The sequence below is a fragment of the Lissotriton vulgaris genome, chromosome 8, assembly GCF_964263255.1.
Source record: "Lissotriton vulgaris chromosome 8, aLisVul1.2, whole genome shotgun sequence".
Classification (NCBI taxonomy): domain Eukaryota; kingdom Metazoa; phylum Chordata; class Amphibia; order Caudata; family Salamandridae; genus Lissotriton; species Lissotriton vulgaris.
In genome coordinates this window covers 1,442,586,881-1,442,608,453 of record NC_141696.1, presented here as the reverse complement: position 1 = coordinate 1,442,608,453, position 21,573 = coordinate 1,442,586,881, and positions in this window count along the sequence as shown.

Here is a 21,573-nt window from a genome sequence, read left to right as displayed (position 1 = left end):
CAACATGCATAAAGGGGAAAGTACATCACTAGGACATCCCGTTAATATTTTTTGTATGCTGCTATGTGGACCTCTCCTCGCACCTTTGTTTCCCACTTCCGTCTTCAGTTGGGGATAGCTGCGTTCGCAGAGTTTGGCACTCGTACTTTGTTGGCTGTACAAGCTCTGTCATTTGTGCTATTTTATTAATTCACTACCAAGTATGTTGCGTCATCCTTGATTTCTGTGTGAATCAATCACCATGCGCTTGGGTGTGAGCTCTTGCGTAAGGAATTGGAAGAGAGGAGAAATTAGGGGGTAGTGCCCAGTTACTCACCTGTAATCTTCATTACTCTGAGTCCTGTAGTTCCCCTGCTTTTCCTGAGCCCGACGCTCCCTCCCTGGTTTCTGGTTATGGTGATTGTTTTTTTGTTTTTCTTTCTTTTGAGTTTCTTTGGTATTCTCGGAATGTCCTAGTGACATGCTTCTTTCTTTATGCATGCTGGGTAGGCAGTGCCAAATTGGGGAACGTATTTTGACCGAAGCTAGGTAATAGTTTCTGTGGAGAAGGCAAACTGCTCATGTGTAAGAATTGGAACGGGAAAACCAGGACTCAGAGTAATGAAGATTAACAGTGAGTAACAGTGCGTTACATAATGTCCAGCTCAGTGCTTATCTTTTGTGAAAAATAAAGTACTTTGATTCAGGAAAACAAAATGCTACCCATTCCAAAGGTGGTATGGTTTCATAGTTGTAAAACCCCACGTGATCTAATGAAATGCGGTTGTTCCTACTGTGTCCATTACCTCCCCCTTTCTCTTATGTGCGACTGAGGCAAAGGTATGGGTACAAGCATGGATGAGGCACAGGTGCAGATCACTATTGCTAACCTCAAAAATTGGCCTGTCATGTTTTTCAGACTTTTAACCCAACAAGTGTGCACCAACAATGGTTAGCAATGGAAGCAATAGTTTTCTTCTCCTCTCAATAGGTACAGTCTTTAAGTTTGTGCAGAAATAGAACTACGTTACATGCTCACTAGAGCTTTTAGGTTGTGGGCATTCATCTTTAGCAGTTGGTGCACTTGAGGTTCATGCTCATCTTCAGCACTGATGCAGGTGGGCGTTCTTCGCCTCACAACTTCAGACGACAAGCAAATGCAGAGAGGCTCTCATCTCCAGGCAATTGCAGCATCCAGACTGATATGGTGGAGCCTCTCTACTAGGTATCTAGGGTGGCAGCAACAGCACTAGGACTAAGTGACTGCTTCCTTGGCCCCCTGAACCAGAGCCTTGGTCCTAGTGCTTAATCTGTGTGGGTGTTTGAAGCTGGCAAACACAGCAATACATTTTGTGGACCCAGAATACATTTTCATCATTAAACTTTGCCCAGACAAAAAGAGAAAGTGGTATACCAAAGATCGAAGAGAAAGATAGCGAAACAGTAACAAAAGCAGATAGCAGGAATGAAAGAGTATGAAAAAGATACAGTAAGTGTGGTGGAAGAAGAGGCACAGGGTTGAATGAAAACTAGGCGGCACATTAGGATGGCCGGCGGACAAAGTCTGCCCGCCACCCCGTCGTACAGAGGGATCGCCCGTCATAAGGGTGGGGGTCCCGTGCCTGCTATTAGGATGCGCTCACCACAGTGGCGGGTGCATCAAGCATTCCTGACATTGTGGCGGGCGGTGCACTCAGCACCGCCCACCACAATGTCAGGAAGGCATGTTGTGCACTTCCATGCACAACATGGCAGGCACCGCGCGTTGCCTGCCATGCTGTGCATAGAACTGCTGGGGGTACCATAGGTACCCCCATGTGCCCCCAACCCTCCCCGGAGTCTCTGGGGGCCCACAACGGCGGCGGCAACGCAGCGGAAAGGCATTTCTAAAAGCACATTGTAATATGGCTGGCGGTATCCAACAGCCACTGCCACCATAGTGCAGCCTTTTCCGCCCGGTTGCAAGTTGACCAGGGCAGAAATGTGGTGGACGGTCTTTCCGTCCACCGCGGACCCCCCAGCCAATATAATATGGCGGGGGTCATTTCTGCAGGGATGGTGGGCGGCGGCTACTGCTGGCCCAGCGTGGGCGATCCACCCGTCATCCTAATGGGGTCCTAGGCCTTGGTATTCGGCAAGCCTTGTGTTAAAATGAAGGATGGTACGTAGACAGGTCATGTAGGTAAAAGATTGGATTTATTCTTCAAGTCACTTCTACAGTTACAAGGTATAGGATGAAGGTAAGATCCATATAATGCCCCACCGGGAGCAGCCTCCTTGCTGCTCAGCCCATCCACTCCAACTGATCCTTCTTCAAGCACAAACACTCTCAACATTTTAATGACCTCACCATTGGCTTAGCAGCAAGGGAGAGAACATCAGTTAGGAAGATGCATTAACCCAACAAGTAGATTACAACACCTGGCATTCATTAATGCTGTGACAGCCTCCTAAAAACATTTTCGGTCCCAGCAGTAATAGTTTTACTGCATGTTGGCATTAAATTGTCGATCACTGCCAAAGCATAGCATCCAAATGTCCATGCTGCTAGAGGACCGCAAGCCAGATGTTACCTTTTTAACAGAGACCTGGCTCTCCACTCATTCTGACCCAGACATAGTCGCAGCTCTACCCAGTGGATACCACATCGTTAGATCGGACAGACCAGTAGGAAGAGGCGGCGGTCTGGCTATTATCTACAAAAACCAGTACCGTTGTCACATCACAGCAGAAAGTATTCCCGAGTGCGAAAGCATGGAATTCTGCATAGAGTTCAACGCCAACACCTCCTTCTCGGGCACGTTGATCTACCGTCCCCCTGATCCAACAAAACTGTTCCATAGGGCACTCCCGGAGATCATAGCGAAAAGAACTTTATCCGCGGCTAATTACAAGGTCCTAGGAGACCTGAATCTTCACTTTAACTCCCCCGCTGATAATATTGCCAAGGAGCTAATAGACGACCTTGGAGCTCTTCAGTTGTTCCAGCTGGTCACAGCTCCAACCCATGAGAAGGGCAATCTGCTCGATCCAATTTTCAGCAGCTGCAGCAACCTGAATGTTGACTCCCCTGTCCCCCTCCCATGGTCAGACCATTTTTTGATTCCGTTTTCTTGGGCCATCCACAAGGTCCCCCAGTTACCCCCCCCGGACAACAATCAGGAGGAACTGGTCAAAACTCCAGCTGGATTCCTGGATGCACAGCCTGGACTCTACCCGCCCGCCTCCCTGCTCAAACCCCAGTGTAGCAAACGAAAATTATGTCAGCTGGATCACCAACTCATTAGACACGATCCTTCCCTTCCGGAGATCCTCATCTAAGAGAATGTATAAATCCGCGCCTTGGTTCTCCGACTCCTTAAGAGAACTAAAACGCTGCTGCAGGCAACGAGAGAGAGCCTGGCGCTTAGACTTTCTCCCGGAAAAAAAGGTAGCCTACAAAGAGGCGATAAAAGCTTATAGAGACGGGATTAGGACGGCGAAAGCAACCTTCTACTCTGATAAAATCCTAGAGGCTAAATCTAAGCCCAGGGAAATTTTTCAGATAATAAAACACTGCTCAAGTGTCACCACCGCCCCCCCTCCGAGCAAAACTCAAGACCAATGCAACAAGCTTGCAGACTTTTTCCACAACAAAGTCCTGAAAATATATTCCACCTTCCAAACGGGAGCCACAGCTCCGGAGATAGCTGACCTACCCTCTCCCAAAATTCTCCCTCCCCCAGAACAGTCAACCCTTGATCACTTCCCTCCCCTAGACCTCGACACCCTTGGCAAAATGGCACGCCAAGTTAAATCGGGCTCCCCTCGGGACCCAGCCCCACCAGAAGTTCTGATACAAGCACACGAAGCCACCCTGCCCGTTATCTTGGAACTTCTAAATACATCTATAGCCTCATGCGCTGTTCCTACAGCATGGAAACAAGCCATGGTACGGGCGTTGCTGAAAAAGCCTACCCTGGATCCCGATGATCACTCCAACTATCGTCCCATTTCACTCCTCCCTTGGGCTGGCAAGGTGTTGGAAAAATATATAAATGCCCAGCTGGTCCAGTTCATTGAAAATCACTCCCTACTGGAGGTATCCCAGACAGGTTTCAGGCCGAAACATGGCACCGAAACTGCCTTACTAGCGGTCGCCGAGGAATCCCGAAGGGTCCTGGATCAGGGAGGATCAGTGGCAGTGATCCTCCTTGATCTAAGCGCCGCCTTCGATACGGTCAGCTATGCCACCCTGCTGAACCGTCTCCGGGACATCGGAGTCTCAGGCGACGCTCTAAGGTGGTTCGACTCCTTCCTGTCTGATAGATCCTTTCAGATCTTCGATGGTGACATAACATCAACCAGCAAGCCTCTCAGTTGCGGAGTACCACAGGGCTCCTCTTTGAGCCCTGTGCTATTCAATGTCTACATGAGACCACTGGCTGGGATCGTCGAACCGTACGGCATCAAAATTGTGTCGTACGCCGACGACACTCAGTTAGTGGTATCATTGGCTCAAGATAACATCAGTCAACTCCATGGAGGCCTGCTGAGCTGCCTAGAAGATGTCAAGGAATGGATGACCAGCTCCTCCCTCAAACTAAATGGAGACAAAACAGAGCTCTTGCTTCTAGGCCCAGCCTCGCCAATACCTTTTACTTCCTTGTGGCCCCAAGCTCTGGGCACTCCCCCCACCCCCAAGGAAAGCGTCAAGAGCCTAGGAGTGTGGTTGGACAGGAAACTTTCCTTTGCCACCCAGGCTACTAAGCTGTCCGCCACCTGCTTTGGCATCCTTAAAACTCTAAGGAAAGTCCTTCCACTTCTACCTCTAGAAGCCAAGAAAGTGGCAGTACAAGGCCTCATTCAGTCCCGCCTGGACTCAAATAATGCCCTATATGTAGGGGCTCCCGAGATGACCCTCCGGAAACTCCAAGTGGTGCAAAACTGCGCAGCACGCACCCTGCTACAGATTCCACGAGCCCAGTCAGCCAGACCTGCACTAAAAAGTCTTCACTGGCTACCAGTCAAGCACAGGGTGACATTCAAGGCACTGTGTATTGCGCATCGGGCCTTTTGGAAAACAGGACCCGCAATTAACAGCAACCTTGTCATCCCCTATCACCCAAATAGGAACCTCCGCTCCACCGAGGCTTTCTTGGCAGTGGTTCCTAGAGTGAAGAGAGCTAGATCCGGGGGCAGGTTGTTCTCACTGAACGCAGCTAAACTTTGGAACACCCTCCCCCTTTCACTCCGTTCCAACCCGGACCTGCTCGCATTCCGTAAAAAGTTGAAAACTTTATTATTCGCCAAAGCCTCCGAGCTCTAATCTGTCACTCAGCATGTCTCTCCAATTCTTACTTCAGCGCTTGGACGCCCTTGGGCAGCAACCGTGCTCAATAAATTTATTTCTAATTCTAATTCTAATTCTAAGCACTTTTAGCGTGCTTGGACTTAAAACCACAGAAAAGGGAGTAATGGCAGTGATACATTTTGGGTCCAGGTTCTCACTCCGCTTCGGTCCCTTACTCTTTAGGTGGTTGTCTGCAGAGTTCTTCCAGATTGTCTTCTCAGATGGTAGACCGTGCTATTTAAGTGATTAAAAAGGCACAGACAATAAAGGAAAAAAACGACCTTCTTTTTCAAATACTGCATGCTAAGCTTGATTGAAGCCCCATGTTCTTTACTATGACAGTAGAAAGCATACATCCTTCTGAAAACTGAAAAGGTGCATTCTATGAACATACATTGGTTGAGACAGGGTTCAAATATTTTGGGCAAGGCTGAGGACTCATTGTGTTTGGGCGTTGATAGGCTGCCATATAGTCTTAAAATAGGAATACAGATTAGGAAGCATTTGCCGACATTATGCTCTCTTGGGGCGCAAAAGACTGTTTCTCGATATCTTCACAATCCTTTTCCAATGGCCTTGTATAACTTTCAGTGCCCTTCTGTGTGACACTGGGAGCCGGATCCCTTTGTCCCATTGTCACTTTTCCATTGTGACTTCAATGTCAGTTTCAGTGTATCAGTATTCCGTGTATCAATGTTCCCACATCAGTGTCCAAAAGTCAGCATCCCTTTAGCAGTGCCACTGTCTCCATGTCAGTGCTAGTGCATATGTGACAGTGTCCCCTTAGCTCACTCTGTCATTGTACCAGTATCAAAGTGAGTGACCCTGTTTTGTCTATCTAAACAGTTTCAGTGCTTTGGCGTCAGTGTATTCCATGTCAGTTCCTTTGTGTCATTGCCCATGTGCCAATGAGAGCATCCCAATATCAGTGTCTTTCTGACAGTGTCCTCATGTCCAAGTATCTGTTTTTCTAGGCAGTGCCACTGTGGCAATAACCCTTGGCAGTGTTCATGTTTCAGTATCAGTGCCTGTATTCCTATGTCAGCTTTCTGTGTCAGTGACCCATGTCAGCAACAACAGAAACCCAGTGTTTTGTCCCTCCAGTCAGTGCCCCGGCGTTAGTGTGTTTGTACCATTTCACTGTCCTGGTGTTGTGTCCAAGCATCACTGTTTTTGTATGAGTACTCTGTTTGCCATAGACTCTGTGTTAGTGTCCCCATGTTAGTCTCCTAGTGTCAGTCTACGCTTGTCGCTGAGACAATGTCAGTGTTCCCATGTCATGTTGGTGCTCTTGTGGCACTGAGCCAGTGACAATCTTGGTGCCCCCATTTCCGGGGTCCTGTGTCATTGTTAGTATTTATTTCTCAGTTTTCTGTTGTCAGCGTGAGCCCCTCCCCTCATAGCAGTGAACCAGTCTTAGAGTCCCACTCGATGTCATTCTTTGTTTATAAAATGCTGATTCAATCCTGAGTCCATTTCGAAACACTCAGGTAATCAATGAGCACCAACGCCTGAGAACTAATATAGAGAGATATGGTGATATAAAAAGTGGGCCAATGGTATTGAGTTGCTTAGGAAGGAAACTTTGAAGAAAGTTATGAAATTCAACATTTTAGAAACAAAAAATGCTGCACTGTTTTGTGGAAGGGGGGCAAAAAGAGTGCAGAGCCGCATTTACTAAAAATGGACTGCCACTCCTCTCTTCCTCTGTGTTGGTGCACAAACCATGCACAAACCAAACCAAACCAAACCAAGCCATGCACAAATTGTTGCTTCATGGTGCAAAGGTCTATGTGATTTCGAGCAAAGGTTTTGCAATGAAAGTGTACCTTTTTTGTAAACCATCCTATGCCCAGATAATTTTTGTTGGATGTGTGTTTCCTATATAATTCAGAAAACATGCAATATATGAACTGTTAGGAGGAATAATATACCTAGTCCAACTTTGTGCCCGCAAGGAGGCAATATTTTTGTATGTAAAGCATGGTCTGGCTATCTTAGTACGTAGGGTTTTGCGGTAAAACAATGTAGGTGCTAGTGCCGTAGGGGTCAAGTACTGTTAGGACTTTTCTTTGTGCACATTTCAGGGCACATAAAGTGCTATTGGATGAATCGAATTTCACAACTGAGCTTGGTCAACAAAATAATACACTCAATAAATGAGAAGCAATTTAGGCTCTGCAAGAAGGACAGAGAATTAATATATTTTCAAACCATAAAGGTTTAATAAAGATCAAAACTTTACAGATGGCAAAATCAGAGGAGTATTATTTGACGACCCAAATTCATATGCTTTGATTAATATGCAATTTAAATTAAATAAAAATCGTCTTTATAAGAGTGCAAGCCAGCTTGGAGTCGTCTCTAAGTGAAAGGCATAAAAAGTCAGTTCTCTCATTTGGGAGAGCAGTTTACAATCTCCTGCTCTGATCTGCGCTACTCTTAAGTCTGATATCTAAACACCTACACACACAGTTCTCATGAGACTGTCCGATCAGGTTAAAGCAAGTTAAGAAAATTATATTATTTTCTGCTGACTCCTCACAATACAGCTTCTCTCAGCATCCTTCAAACTTACACTGTCTGTTACAGGTTGATATACAGGGACCAGACTGTACTCTGCCGGCGTCTTTGTGAATGTGCGGCTCATTAAAACATTCCTTGATTATCATAAAGAAAAGAAAACATTTCATCATATGGAAAAGAAAGCTCAAGAACATGACATTCAATAATTCAAATCAAATCATCTTTATTCGGTTTTCCGTTATTTTTTGAAAACCATAAAAGTACATAAAAACACAGTAAAAATATTAAAATTCACATTCTTTCTAATTTCGAAAAATATTTTAAAAAACTGTTTTTTATCAGTCCTTCTTGTTTCGCAAAGACTATTCAGTCACTCTTCAGAGGTTCATTCGGTGCCTGACACACAGTTTAAGAAACTGTGCAATAGATTTTGCCATCAGGTCGTTTTCCAAAAACTGTAAGGCCAAATAGGCCGGGCGGCATTTACGGATCTTTAAAACCTTTAGGAGTGGTATTATCCACCGCCTACGTAGTGGTACATAAAATTTTCAAAAAAGAGAACATGAATGGTGGACTGTGAAGACATTGAGTCGCAAGGACAGACGGAAAGATTATGTGACCAGTCATTTTGGTTAGGAAATGGAACCATATGGTGATATATATTAAACCTAAAACGGGTAAGCAGGTATCTTTCGTATTGACTTAAATTGTACTGTAAATATGGTTGAATAGTGGGGACAAACTGTATTAATAAACATTGCTGGACTGATGACTTCCCTATTTCGCTCAACAACCGCATTTGAGACAGGTGAGACAGACAAAGTGTTTTTAGTTCTTTTTTTGATATGTCTGTTACCGATGAGGGATCATCAAAAAATCTTGCGTATCCAATGTCTGTGAGGAATGTTTTCACATAGACCAACCATCTTATCTTTCTCATGTTCTCAAGTTTCATACAATCTAGGGCTATTGTTCTTGTGAGCTGGCATTGGTCCGTTGCCCAGATTCTACGCCACAACATGATCGGTTGGATTTTAATAATGTCAGAAATATAATCCAAACCAAGTTCGAGGTGGCACCCATATGTAGTTGTACTATTTGGGACGGCCAGTAGAAATCTTAGGAAAGAATTTTCAACTTTTTGGAGCTGGTCTACATTTGCCCCTTCCCAGACCCCTGCTCCAAAGGTTGCTGTGCTGAGACATTTGGCGTTGTATATTTTTATCATCTCAGTCGGAGGTCTTTTGCCAAGCTGAACGGAAAAAGCCTTTAGTGCACCAACAGTTCTTTTAATGGCCAATTTACGGGAGTTGATAGCTTCCTTCCATTTAAATGCCTCATCGATAATAATACCTAGTTAAGGATACGTGTTTGTTCTTTCAAGGGGTGAGTTATCCACGTAAATTTTCTTTGGTTTTTTCCCCTTTATGCCAGCGTGCATCACATATGTTTTTTTTATACTGACTCTTAGACTCAGGCTGGTCATAAAGGAGCAATAATTGTTCAATACCCGTTGGAGCTGAACTGGAGTTCGGGCTAGGATTACCGCGTCGTCGGCGTATAATAATGCTGGAATCTGCTGACGACCGACTGCTGGAAGATCTTTTGCACCCTTTAACATTGTAGCCTCTAGCCCGTTGGTGTAGAGAGTAAATAAGAAAGGGCCAGCACACACCCTTGTCTGACCCCCTTCTGTATTGAAAAACTATCAGTTAACTGGCCACCAGTCCCAAATCTCACCTTTCCCGTAGCTCCGGTACATAATTCGCGGAGGAAGTCAACTATTGGTGGGTCGATCCCCATTTGCAGCATTATTGACCATAGTTTTGAGTGTTCGACGCAGTCAAACGCTGCTGTGAGGTCCACATATACCATGTGTAAAGAAGATCTTTTTGCGTCTACGTACTTTCCGGTCAATAATGTCAAGTTTAAAACCTGGTCCACCGTACTCAGTCCCGTCCTGAACCCATATTGTAGATCCGAAATTGCCCCTTGTTCTAGCGACCACTCCTGGAGACGATCAAGAAGTATGCGCCCTGCCATTTTTCCGATCGAATCCAGGAGGGAAATGGGACGGTAACAGGAGGGGCTGTCTCTGTTACCCTTCTTAAATATGAGGACCAGTATCGAGGTTGACCAGGAATCAGGGAGACCAATCTCCTTCGCCGCATTTAATACGTTGGTAAGCAGTGGGCACCAAAGGTCAGGTATATATTTGTAAAGGTCCATAGGAACCGAGTCTGGACCTGGTGCTTTTCCTGATTTCGCAGTTTTTATGGCCTTTATCGTTTCATCTATTGTGAAATGGAGGGCTAGTGGGTATTTCACCGGCAAAAGCAGGTCCGGATGTTCTAAATCTGTAAGTGTGTCCTCACTGAAAACCCCTGAGAAATGTTGCACCCAGTCCCCTGCATTTATTGCAACATCTAGTGAAGGCACCTCGATTTTTTCTGTTAGGAAGGGAGATTTCACTATCTGCCAGAAAGCAGTACTGTCCTTTTGAGTGCTGCTTTTCTGTAGTTCAGCCCATAAATTTGCTTGCAAGTCCTTTTTTCTTTTTCGAATTGCAAGCGTATAGACCTTCCTTAATTTGATCATCTCGTCTCTGTCTCTTCCTTTTTTGGCTAGGGCCTTCTTTAGATTAGAATAGGCTTTTGTACATTCCGTGCTGAACCATCCCTTTCTTGTAGTCCTGTTTTGTGTGTGGGGCTTGGTTAGTTCTTTTCTTATATTTTCCACAATATCAGTATAGTTAGTCAGAATTTCAGTTGGAGTTGTAGAAGGGTCTAAGCACCTGTCTATCTCGTTTCTGCATGTTTTTATTATTCTTGTATTTGTGGTTTCCTGGTCTATTTTGCCCCATTTTAAGGTATAGCCGTTTAACCTATCCAGTGTAAGTGCTTGCTGGAATAGCAGACTAGGATGTACCCTGTCTCCTTTGTTCTGCGATTTAGGTTCCTGGAACGTCATACTGATGGGGGAATGATCACTTAGTACATTGTCGTGTACTTCAAAAGTCTTAATGTTTTCTGCTTTATTTATAGATACTAAGATATAATCTATTAAAGTTTTGAAGCCTCTGCCGTGAAAAGTTGGAATAAATTCAGTTGCGGGCATTCAATAATTAAGACTGCAACTTCACCTAGCATGATGGCAACCAGCGTTAGCCATTTTTAAATGAAGGCAGGCCTACATTGGCTATGGTTAAGTTAACCGTAAACACAATTGTTTTCTCTACAAAGAACATCTGCAAGTTCATGTGCTAATGTTCAGTAAAGGTAAAAAATGTTATATAAAAAATGCGTCACAGGTACCTCGTATGGAAAGTGGTGCAAAGAAGTGGAAGGAACTTCTTGTCCCTGAAAGTAGATACCTTTCCAATACTTTGTAGCTTTTTTGATTCCACAAGTATTGCACTTCATTTAAATACTGTGTTTCACCAGAAACTCCCCCAGCTTCCAAGATCATTTGAGGGAGCCAACTATTAAGTTATGATGGTTCGTCCCTGACCCTCCAACCACAATAATGCAGGCAAAATACTTCCAAGATGTACATAGCTTGTGCCATGCTAAACAAGGGGCAACTAAAATGGTCACCAGTGGCATCAATCCTCAGACACCTACTCCCCACCGAGTCCTACAACTGTACATGTGTCATACACCGGCTGCACACACACACATACACACACACTTGATATGCACACAGGATGCCATTATAATGTTCTGAATACTTACATAACTGAGGAATTTTACACATGAGGTCCATTAGGCCGCTGTCTCACTGACTCAGGTAAAAAGGTCTTGTGACACTATCAGTCTCAAATCACAGCATGTTGCCACCACCACTTTATATGCTACACCCAGGTCTGGGAGAGTAGTCCTCTGTCCACCTTACAGATACGCTTGGTGATCCCATCCAGGTCACAACGAGTACTGTGCCTTGCTTAGTCAAGGACTGACTTAGTCCTCCACTCACACATTTGATTAAAGTGGCCCTAGGACCAAATTAAAAGTTAGAATACCTGAGGCTTCAAATTGGTGTGACAGCTACAAACTGGGACAGTGCACCTGATGGAGCAAGCTAAAGACAACATTTTGTTAAAACTTGCGAAGTTAATCTCTCCTAACAAAAATTAAACAGACTAATAAGCTTGTGGTGAATCTATTAATCAACTTAGTTTAAAGATGCATACATGAAAATACATGCGGGACTAATGTGCTTTTCGTTGCAAACGCAAAGAAAAATGAATGAACTAATATCGTCTATTGTCTTTGTCAGTATTAAATGCGGCAGTTTTATTTAATGGCATGTGCTTATTTTATATGCTTATGTTATGTCTTTTGTGACAAAAGCCTTTGGAGTTCCTGTCAAATCGAAAAGGACAGGTGAATATATAGCTGCATATTCGTGCGTTAGCCAGGTAACATAAGGGTTAGTTAGCAAAGGGGGAGGGTAACAGAATGGGTCTCAATTCTTTAATTAATTGATGTCTTGTGTTTGTTTAATAATAGTTTCCAAAGTAAGGCCTAAGAGATGATGCAGAAATATGGCTGACAGAGCTCCAGACACGAAAGCTTGTCCAGAGTGATTTCCTGCACCTGCGAAGCTGTGAATAATTTTGCTGCAAACTTGTTATGAAACAGAGAGCAACTTCTTTGTCGTGTTGTACGTGTTCACGGAGGACAGCAAAGGACAATATTTCGATATGTTTGCCAAGGTTAGGAAGCGAGCGTCCTGAGCTCGAGTGAAAGTAACTTTTTTGAGGAAATCGAGGATGCGGAATTGAAAGACAATGGCCTTATATGAAACCCGGATTTTTGGTCAAAAGACGAGTGACCTAATTGACTTTATCATGGAATGATGCAAGGGCTCATATTAGCACGCCTGGACTACGGCAACGCCGCATACCTCGGTGCTCCTAAAGCCACTCTGACCAAACTTCAGCGCGTACAAAATGCCGCGGCGAGACTCATTCTCAAACTTCCCCCCAGAGCCCATACCACACCGGCCCTCAAATCCCTGCACTGGCTTCCGGTCCGCCAGCGAGTGGAGTTTAAGGCCATGTGCATCACGCACAAACTCATCAATGGGGTTGGACCTGCCACCCTCAAAGATATGATCACACCTTATAAAGCCCACAGAACCCTCCGCTCGGACAACGAACACCTGGCCACAGTCCCAAGATTCAAGAAGGCGCGCACCGGTGGACGCCGCTTCTCGGTTAAGGCCTCCTCCACATGGAACGCACTTCCCCGTCTGCTGCGTCTGGAACCTAGCCACACGATGTTCCGCAAAAAACTCAAAACCCTCCTCTTCCCCAAATAGTACCTGGTTCTCGCCTGTCCTGGATTTTACAGTATTATAGCGCGGGGATGCCTTCGGGTCACCAGGCGCTTTACAAATCTCAAAATAATAATAATAATAATGACTCAGAACAGCCAATGAGAGGCTTGGTTTTCTATGAAAGAATGTAAAATGTAGAAAGTTTAGCTAGAGAGAAAGGTATAAATTATGACACCATGAGCTGGGAAAAAACTCTTACTTTCCGACTCCTGAATGGTGAAACATGCTGTTGGACTTTTGGCGCATATAAGGACAGCAGACATTATTAAATTTATTCTTTTCTAGGTAAAGAGGGATTTAGATAGGGAAGGGAAACTGTTCATTTGCTAATTCTTCATGTTTCTGAGCTTACTTAGAAATGTCCGTTCTAATATTCATTTCCTTATTAAAATGCAGCTTACCTATTTGCTTATGAAATAAAGAATTAAAACGTAAAATGCTCTTTCTTTATGAAATAAAATAAATAAATTAGATTCGAAAAGACAAGCTGGTCTTGTTTATTCATGGTCTAGTTTCCATTAGTTGATCCATCAACCATTAGTGGTTTGATTTCTGATTAATAATTGACTCAAAATCATGACAATGAATGATAAAACTGCAGTTGTATATATTAGTGTAAATAATATGTGAATAGAGTTAAAATCAAACCACATGATTCAGTTGCTCAAAAAAATTGTCTCTTTGGTGTTATGGGTCTGTATGAGTGTTTAAAGGAAGATGGTGAGTATCGAGGTGATAAATAACGTTTGTGAGACAGTTTTTCTATCGGAGCGCTGGATCAATAACTTGGTAGCAGAGTTCGGTTACTATGGTAACTGACATGTTACATGGTAATTACATAGGATTACATGTCTAAAACGTGTTAAGTTTGTTTAGTTGTTATATGTAGTCGAAAGGTTTTTTCCAGCAGTGTGAAAATTCCTAGTTGTGCCGGCATGAGTAGTGTGACAAGGGAAGTTACACAGTGCATTTGTTCTGTTTCAAAATAGTGGTATTGTCGTATATCACTAGTGTTGTGGTCGTACAGCACAAGTTTAGGGTTTTTAGGTGTGTTAGGTAAAATGTATAGTAAGGATTGTCTATGAAATTGTAGCTTTCGAGTATAGGGATTTTCTGTCCAGTTTTAAAACTCACTGTGAAGAGAGTAGTAGAATCTATTCAAGCTTGAGTGAAGGATAAGGAAGTGTCATCTATCTTACTGGCGAGTGAGGATTTCTATTGGTGGGTTAAAGTCCTACTAAAGAATTAAGTATGCATGGTTAGGGATTTTTCCGTATGAATGTGTGTAAATGATTTGGTAATATATGATCGAGTAAAACTCTGAATTGTCTCTAAGGAGGTGTAAAAATCTCTGTATGTGCATTTGGAGAAAAACAAGTTCGTTATTACTTGCTAGAAGGGTAGGGTAAGGTTACTTTATCGACGAATTTATATATTCTGGGAAAATAGCGTTGTCTATTTCACGTGAAATGAATTCTTGAATGTATGAGAAAACTCACTTTATTTTAGCGAAACAGACAAATGATTTGTTATTTGTGAAGTTATTAACTAAATTTCATCAAAAGATTTGTAAATATGGCGCTGTGAAATTTTTTTGTAAAGAGCGAGAGGCAGAGAAGTCTGCAGCGGCAGCATACGTTACTGGTGTCACGCTGTGATTGGCTAACATACGTCACAGTGTTCACGCACAGATTGGTTCATGTGACAAGACCAGCTTATAGCTGATTGGCTTATTCTGAAAAACAGTAATTCTATTGGCTGAGCAGAATAGTGACGTAGCTTATCCTGATTGGCTAGTTAGTGAGTTTCGCGCACGGATTGGTTGGTGTTGTGGAATAACAACTTCCTTGTTACGATCTTTTCCGAAGTTGAGGAAATCTTTTAAAAACATGGATTATTATTTTCAGAAAGAGAAAAAGAAACTTCATGGTTTCAGAAATTGAAAAATAAAGTTAAACCTGACAAGAAAATTGCAACGCGAGTCGGAAAATTGATTCATAAGTACAAAACACCTGCAGCTTATATGCTAGGTGAATATGGTTACCATACTTGTCTCTGGATTGAGAATTGGATGAAATACGCTGAGAATGATGGTGTGTTAGCATGGCCAGAAGACGGATCATTTAATATAGCGGTTTTGAAAAACTTAAGAGAAAAAATGATAAATCTTGTACCAAAACCCAGACCTACACAATTTGAAGCTCTAGTTGAATGGGAAGATGAGATGCATGAATTAGAACGAGAAAGTAGAGGTTTACCAAAAAGAATAGCTAGAGAAACACATCAGGATAGAATGCATCGATGGAGAAGTGCAGACATGTGTGATGGCTTGTACCCAGTGAGACTAGTTAATGAGACAACTGGAAAAAAGCATTCCTGAAAGAGAAATAATACTAGAGAAGAGAGTAATTCAGAAGATGCGGTTTTAGAAGAAATGTATACTAGGAAACCGCCGCCTTATCAACCAGTTTGTACATGGACTACTCCTCCTAGTGCCCCACCTAGAGAAATTAATGTTGAGGAATCTCCTGAAACAAATTTGACTAATAATAAAACTCCAGAAAGAACAGTAACAGGATGTATTTCAAATATATCACCAGAAAATAGTAATGTTACTGAAACTCCAGATCAGAGGAATGAAACCCCAAGAAAGGAATCCCCAAGAAATGGAATCAGAGAAGATAGGTATGAAGGGTCACCAATACCAGATACTTCAGAATATATTCGCTCAGCAAACAAATTCATACAGCAGTTAACCAAAAGCATGGAAGCAGTAACAGTGCCTGTAACGATTGGACCTGTTCTTCCAGTATTTGTTCAAAAAGAAATTAGACATTCAGCTTTAACCGCTCCATTAAATTCAGAAATACAAAAAGTAACTGAAAAATTTTATTCGGATTTGACTGAAATTCATCGAGAGAGAATGAGGATGCCTGACTTAACTCTTAATCAAAGTTTAACATGTAAAACCCCAATTAGGGCAGATTCTGATTCTGGATCGCCAGAAAAGAGTATTAATAAAATACATTTAACCCCAGAAGGTAAATGACTTGATGTTGGTAAATTAAAAGCAGATATAGAAGAATTAATAATTGGAACAATTGGAACTGACAGTTTAAAGGCATATCAGGATGATGAATTATTGTTTATTTGCAAAAGCATAACATGGAAAACGAAAAATAGATATGATCAATTGGAAGAAATAGCTGCTGAGTTTGAAGTTGATTTGAGTAAACAGAAAAATTTGCAGAAAAATTATAAGATGGATTTCGCTGAAAAAGACATTGAAAACATGAATGCTGCAGGAAGAATTACACATATAAAAGATTTAATTGCAATTCTGAGAAAATTGGGTGAATTAAGTAAATGGAGAGCGAAATGGACAAAGAAAAGAGATGAAGACAGAGTAAGTTTAAATTTTCTTGTAAAAGAAAAAGAAAAGGTAGCAGATGTATTTCCAATGATGGAAATAGCAGGTGGAGGGTTTGTGCATGTCCCATGGACAAGAGAGGACATTTTACTGTTCACAAATAATTTTCCCAGTTTGAGAGAAAAACCTGTAGAATGGTATCGACAGGTGGAAAGATTTGTGAAGGTTTCAAAGGTTTTGTGGGTAGACCTGGATGGATTATTTGACATAATCGTTCCATCAGATTTGTGGACAGAATGTAAAACTGCTATAAATTGGCCTAGAGAAGAACCTCTATGAGATAAAATAACAGGTGCTCCTTCATCAGAAGTGATGAGAAAATACGAACAAGTGATTGTGTTTTTGAAAAAGAAGAAGTAGATTGGGTTAAAATTGATAGAACAATTCAAGAAGCAAAAGAATCAGTACATTCATTTTATGAAAGATTGCTGCTGGTATTTAAACAATACAGTGGTTATGAGCATCTGAGTGAAAAGGATATGAGCCATTTTATATACAGATTTGTATATGGCTTGAGACCTGAAATTAGTGAAATGATAAGAACTTGAATAGTTGGTTGGCAATCAAATACAGTGGATGATATTTTGAGAAAGGCAAAATAGTGTAGTCATGAGATAGATGCTAAACAAAAGAAGCTGAAAGAAAAAGCAATGTGGGCACAGGTGAAAGTGGCTGAGCAACAGATAGCAACTTTACAAAATAAAAATGCTGACCAGAATCAAGGTAAATTTAAAGGTAATCATAATTAGCCAAAGTTAATGGGTAATATAGAAGAGTTGAAACAGAAACTCCCTTGTTTTAATTGCGGCAAAATTGGACATTGGAAGCACGAATGTAAGAATCCACCCAGAAATATTGTTAAAAATCAGTCATTAAATCCACAGATGCAGAATGAGATAAATCAGCAGCAACAGCTACAGCGACAGGTAGTGATTCACCAAAGTCAGTTACCACAACAGTTACCACAACCGCCACTTCCAAACTGTGTAAATTTGCAGAGATACAGTACAGAATCAGGATTCAGCGGAGGTGAACAGGTAAACAGATCACCGAGAGTGAATGTTTCAAATGTTTCTCAACAATTTTGGTTGAAAGAAGATGGAGGGAGTGAATCGTAGGATTACTTATGACGGTGCCTGAGAGAGGAGGAAGAGTGCGTGCTTGGAGCCACTTTTGAGTTAGATCAATCTGGTCCATTTGTGAATGGTAAAGTGAATGATGTGGAAATTACTTTCCTAGTGGATACAGGTGCTACTCGTTCTACTGTTAGGTCAGTAGAAATAGAAAACCTTCCTCTCTCTGGTGATAAGATCCAAGTAGTAGGTATAGCTAATCAACAGATCAAAACAGATTTAACTGAACCAGTTGAAGTTAAAATAGGTAAATTTCGAGACATGCATAGACTTCTAGTTTGTGACAGCAGTCCCGTAAATCTGTTAGGTAGGGATATACTCTGTAAAATGAATTGCGCAATATCTTGCTCACCGGATGGTATAGAGCTTCAAACTCCAGAAGAAGATGGCCTTTACAAACTAACAATGTCAATGGTTGAGGCAGAAGAAAGCAGATTATTTCCTGTGTTTGATCAAAACAATTTACCTGAAGAATTAAAAGACACAGTGAATGTTAAAATTTGGGATTTTACAGGAGATGAAATGGGTCTGATGAAAAGTGTAGATCCAGTACAAATTACAGTAAAACAAGGAGCAGACTATCCAAACATTCCACAGTATAAAATGAAAGCAGAAGTGATTGAAGGTGTTATTCCTGTAATTGAAAAATTCATAAAACAAGGTGTTCTAAAAGAGATAGAAAGCAGTCCATGTAATTCACCGATTATGGGAATCAAAAAACCAAATGGAACTTTCAGAATTGTTCAGGACCTGAGAAAACAAAATTGTTGTTCCATGTTGTCCAGTCGTACCAAACCCAGCGTTAATTTTATATCAGATTCCGCATGATGCAGAATGGTACACAGTTATTGACTTATGCAATGCATTCTTTACTGTTCCTATGCATCCAGAAAGCCAACAAATGTTTGCGTTCCGGTTCCAAGACCGTATTCTAGCATGGTGTAGAATCCCTCAGGGGTACACCGAAAGTCCATCTATTTTTAATCAGTTGTTGAAGAAATCATTGGAGAATTTAAATTTACCTGGAAACTCTACATTAGTGCAGTATATTGATGATCTCTTTGTTGCTGCAAAAACAATAGATAATTGTATAACAGATACCATTACTCTTTTAAATCATCTGGCAGATGAGAGACACAAAGTATCTCCTGTGAAATTACAGTTTTGCAAACAAGAAGTAAAATATCTTGATCACAGAATTGCAAAAGGTACCATACAAGTGACAACAGAAAGAATAAAAATGATTCAAGCAATGCAAGCTCCAAAAACACAGAGACAGGTTAGAATGTTTCTAGGCATGGTAGGTTATTGTCGCCAATGGATTAGTGGATTCTCAGTAATTGCAAAACCTTTGCAGAGACTGACAAAAGCAGACATAAAAGACTCGATTAGTCTGACAAAAACTGAATTGGATGCTTTTGAGCAGCTAAAGAGAAGTTTGTGTGAAGCTCCAGCATTTGGAATGCCTGAATATAAAAAAGAGTTTGAGCTGTATTGCAGTGAAAGAGAAGGATGTGCATTATCAGTTCTAATACAAAGACATGGAAGAATGAGAAAGCCATAGCATATTTCTCAGCTGTTCTTCACCCTGTTGCAAAAGCATTACCAGGTTGCTTAAAAGCAGTAGATGCAACAAGTGTGAGTTTGGAAAAAAGTGAAGGAATAATAATGGGATTTCCTGTAAAAGTATATGTGCCATATTTGGTCGAAATACTTCTTACCAGAGGGCAAAACACAGCATTTGACAAGTAATATGAAAAAGTGATTCTTTGATCAGACAATGTTTCGATTGCGAGATGTGTGGATCTGAATCCTTCAACATTGTTACCTGACACTTCTGAAACAGAGATCAGAGATGAAATTGTTGTTCATGAATGCCTGGATGTACTGGACTACTGCACAAAACCAAGGCAGGATATTAAAGATGTCCCGTTGCCTGAATCAGATTATGTTTTGTTTGTTGATGGTTCATGCATAAGAACAGATGAAGGTGTTCTGAGTGCAGCATATTCAGTGTGCACAGTTGCAGATGTGATTGAAGCTTCAAGTCTCAAAGGAATTCGTTCAGCTCAAGTAGCAGAATTAATTGCTTTGATTCGAGCATGTGAATTGGGAAAAAGGGCGAAAGATTACCATAGTGACTGATAGTCAGTATGGTTATGGTGTAGTCCATGACTTTGGCCAGCTCTGGTCTCAAAGAGGTTATTTAACGTCTGCGGGATCACCAATAAGGAATGCGAAGCTGATAAAAAGACTGATTGATGGAAATCAATTACCAGAAAAAAATTGCTATGGTTAAATGCACAGCACACCAAAGAGGAGAAGACTACACAACAAGAGGAAACTCATATGCTGATGAAATTGCAAAAAATTGTGCAAAACATAATGCAGCAGTCAATCAGGAAAAAGAAAATGAACATGTTTTGAACTCACTTATGCTAATATCTGTAGTTGAGACTTGGCAGGGAGTAAAACAGTTGCAAGATGAGGCAAGTGATGAGGAAAAAGACACATGGTTAAAAGCAGGATGCAGGCAAACAGAAGAGGATGAAGTTTGGGTTTACAAAGATGACAGAGCAGTAATGCCAGACAGTATGATTTCTGACATGGCACGCATGTACCATGGTCCAGGACATATAGGCAGAGATTCCATGATCAGATTGTTTAGGCAGACATGGTACCATCCAAAATTCAGAATAATTGCAGAATCCTTTTGTCAGAGATATCTGATCTGTCAGCAGATCAACCCGAACAGAAAAACAGTTGTAAGTATGGGAACCATAGGACAGGAGGGAGGTCCTTTTACCAGAATACAGCTTGACTTCATTGACATGCCGCCTCATAATAATCCCAGATATTTTTTGGTGATTGTTTGTTTGTTGTCAAGATGGGTGGGAGCTTTTCCAACTCGTCATAATGATTCAATAACTGTTGCAAAATTGCTTTTGAGAGAGCTCATACCAAGGTATGGATTCCCAGTGTCGGTCGAGACAGATCGCGGCACACATTTTGAAAACAGGCTGCTAAAACTGATTTGTGAAGCATTGGGAATTAAATAGAAATTACATTGTGCATATAGACCAGAAGCATCAGGTGTTGTTGAGCAGGTAAATGGAACAATTAAAAACAGAATAAGTAAGATGTGCTTAGCAACAGAAATGAAGTGGACAGATGCACTACCACTTGTGTTGATGACTCTGAGAAGCATTCCAGATAGGAAAACAGGATTGAGCCCTCATGAAATTTTAAGGGGCAGAGTCATGAGGCAAGCATTTGTTCCAGTCGATAAGTTGTTGAGTATAAATGATAGCATCATTATGGATTACTGCAAAAACGTATCTCACGTGGTGACTTCTGTGTTCCATCATGTAGGAACTGAAGTGCTCACAAAAGAGAAAGAACAAGCTCATGATCTGTTACCAGGAGACTGGGTAAGAAAAAAAGTGCATCGAAGAAGGAATTGCCTAGTACCAAGGTGGCAAAAGGCAAGACAGGTGATTTTGGTCACGACAAATGCAGTTAAGTGTAGGGGATTGAAAAGGTGGATTCACGCTAGTCACACCATACGTGTGCCAGAACCTGAAAATCCTGACGAAGAAGGTGATGCAACAGCTGATTCAGATTCAGAAGAAGAACCTGAAAGAAATCCAGATCCTGAAGATCGACAAGATAGTCGACATCTGGAAAATTCAAATGCGAATGAAGATTTGAATGAAAACAATGAAGAAATTGTAATACAAGATTCTGAAGAAGAAAATTACAAAAATCTGCTAGATCAAGAAGCGGATAAAGAAACTGGTCAAGAAGTGATTCAAGATCAAGATCAGGAG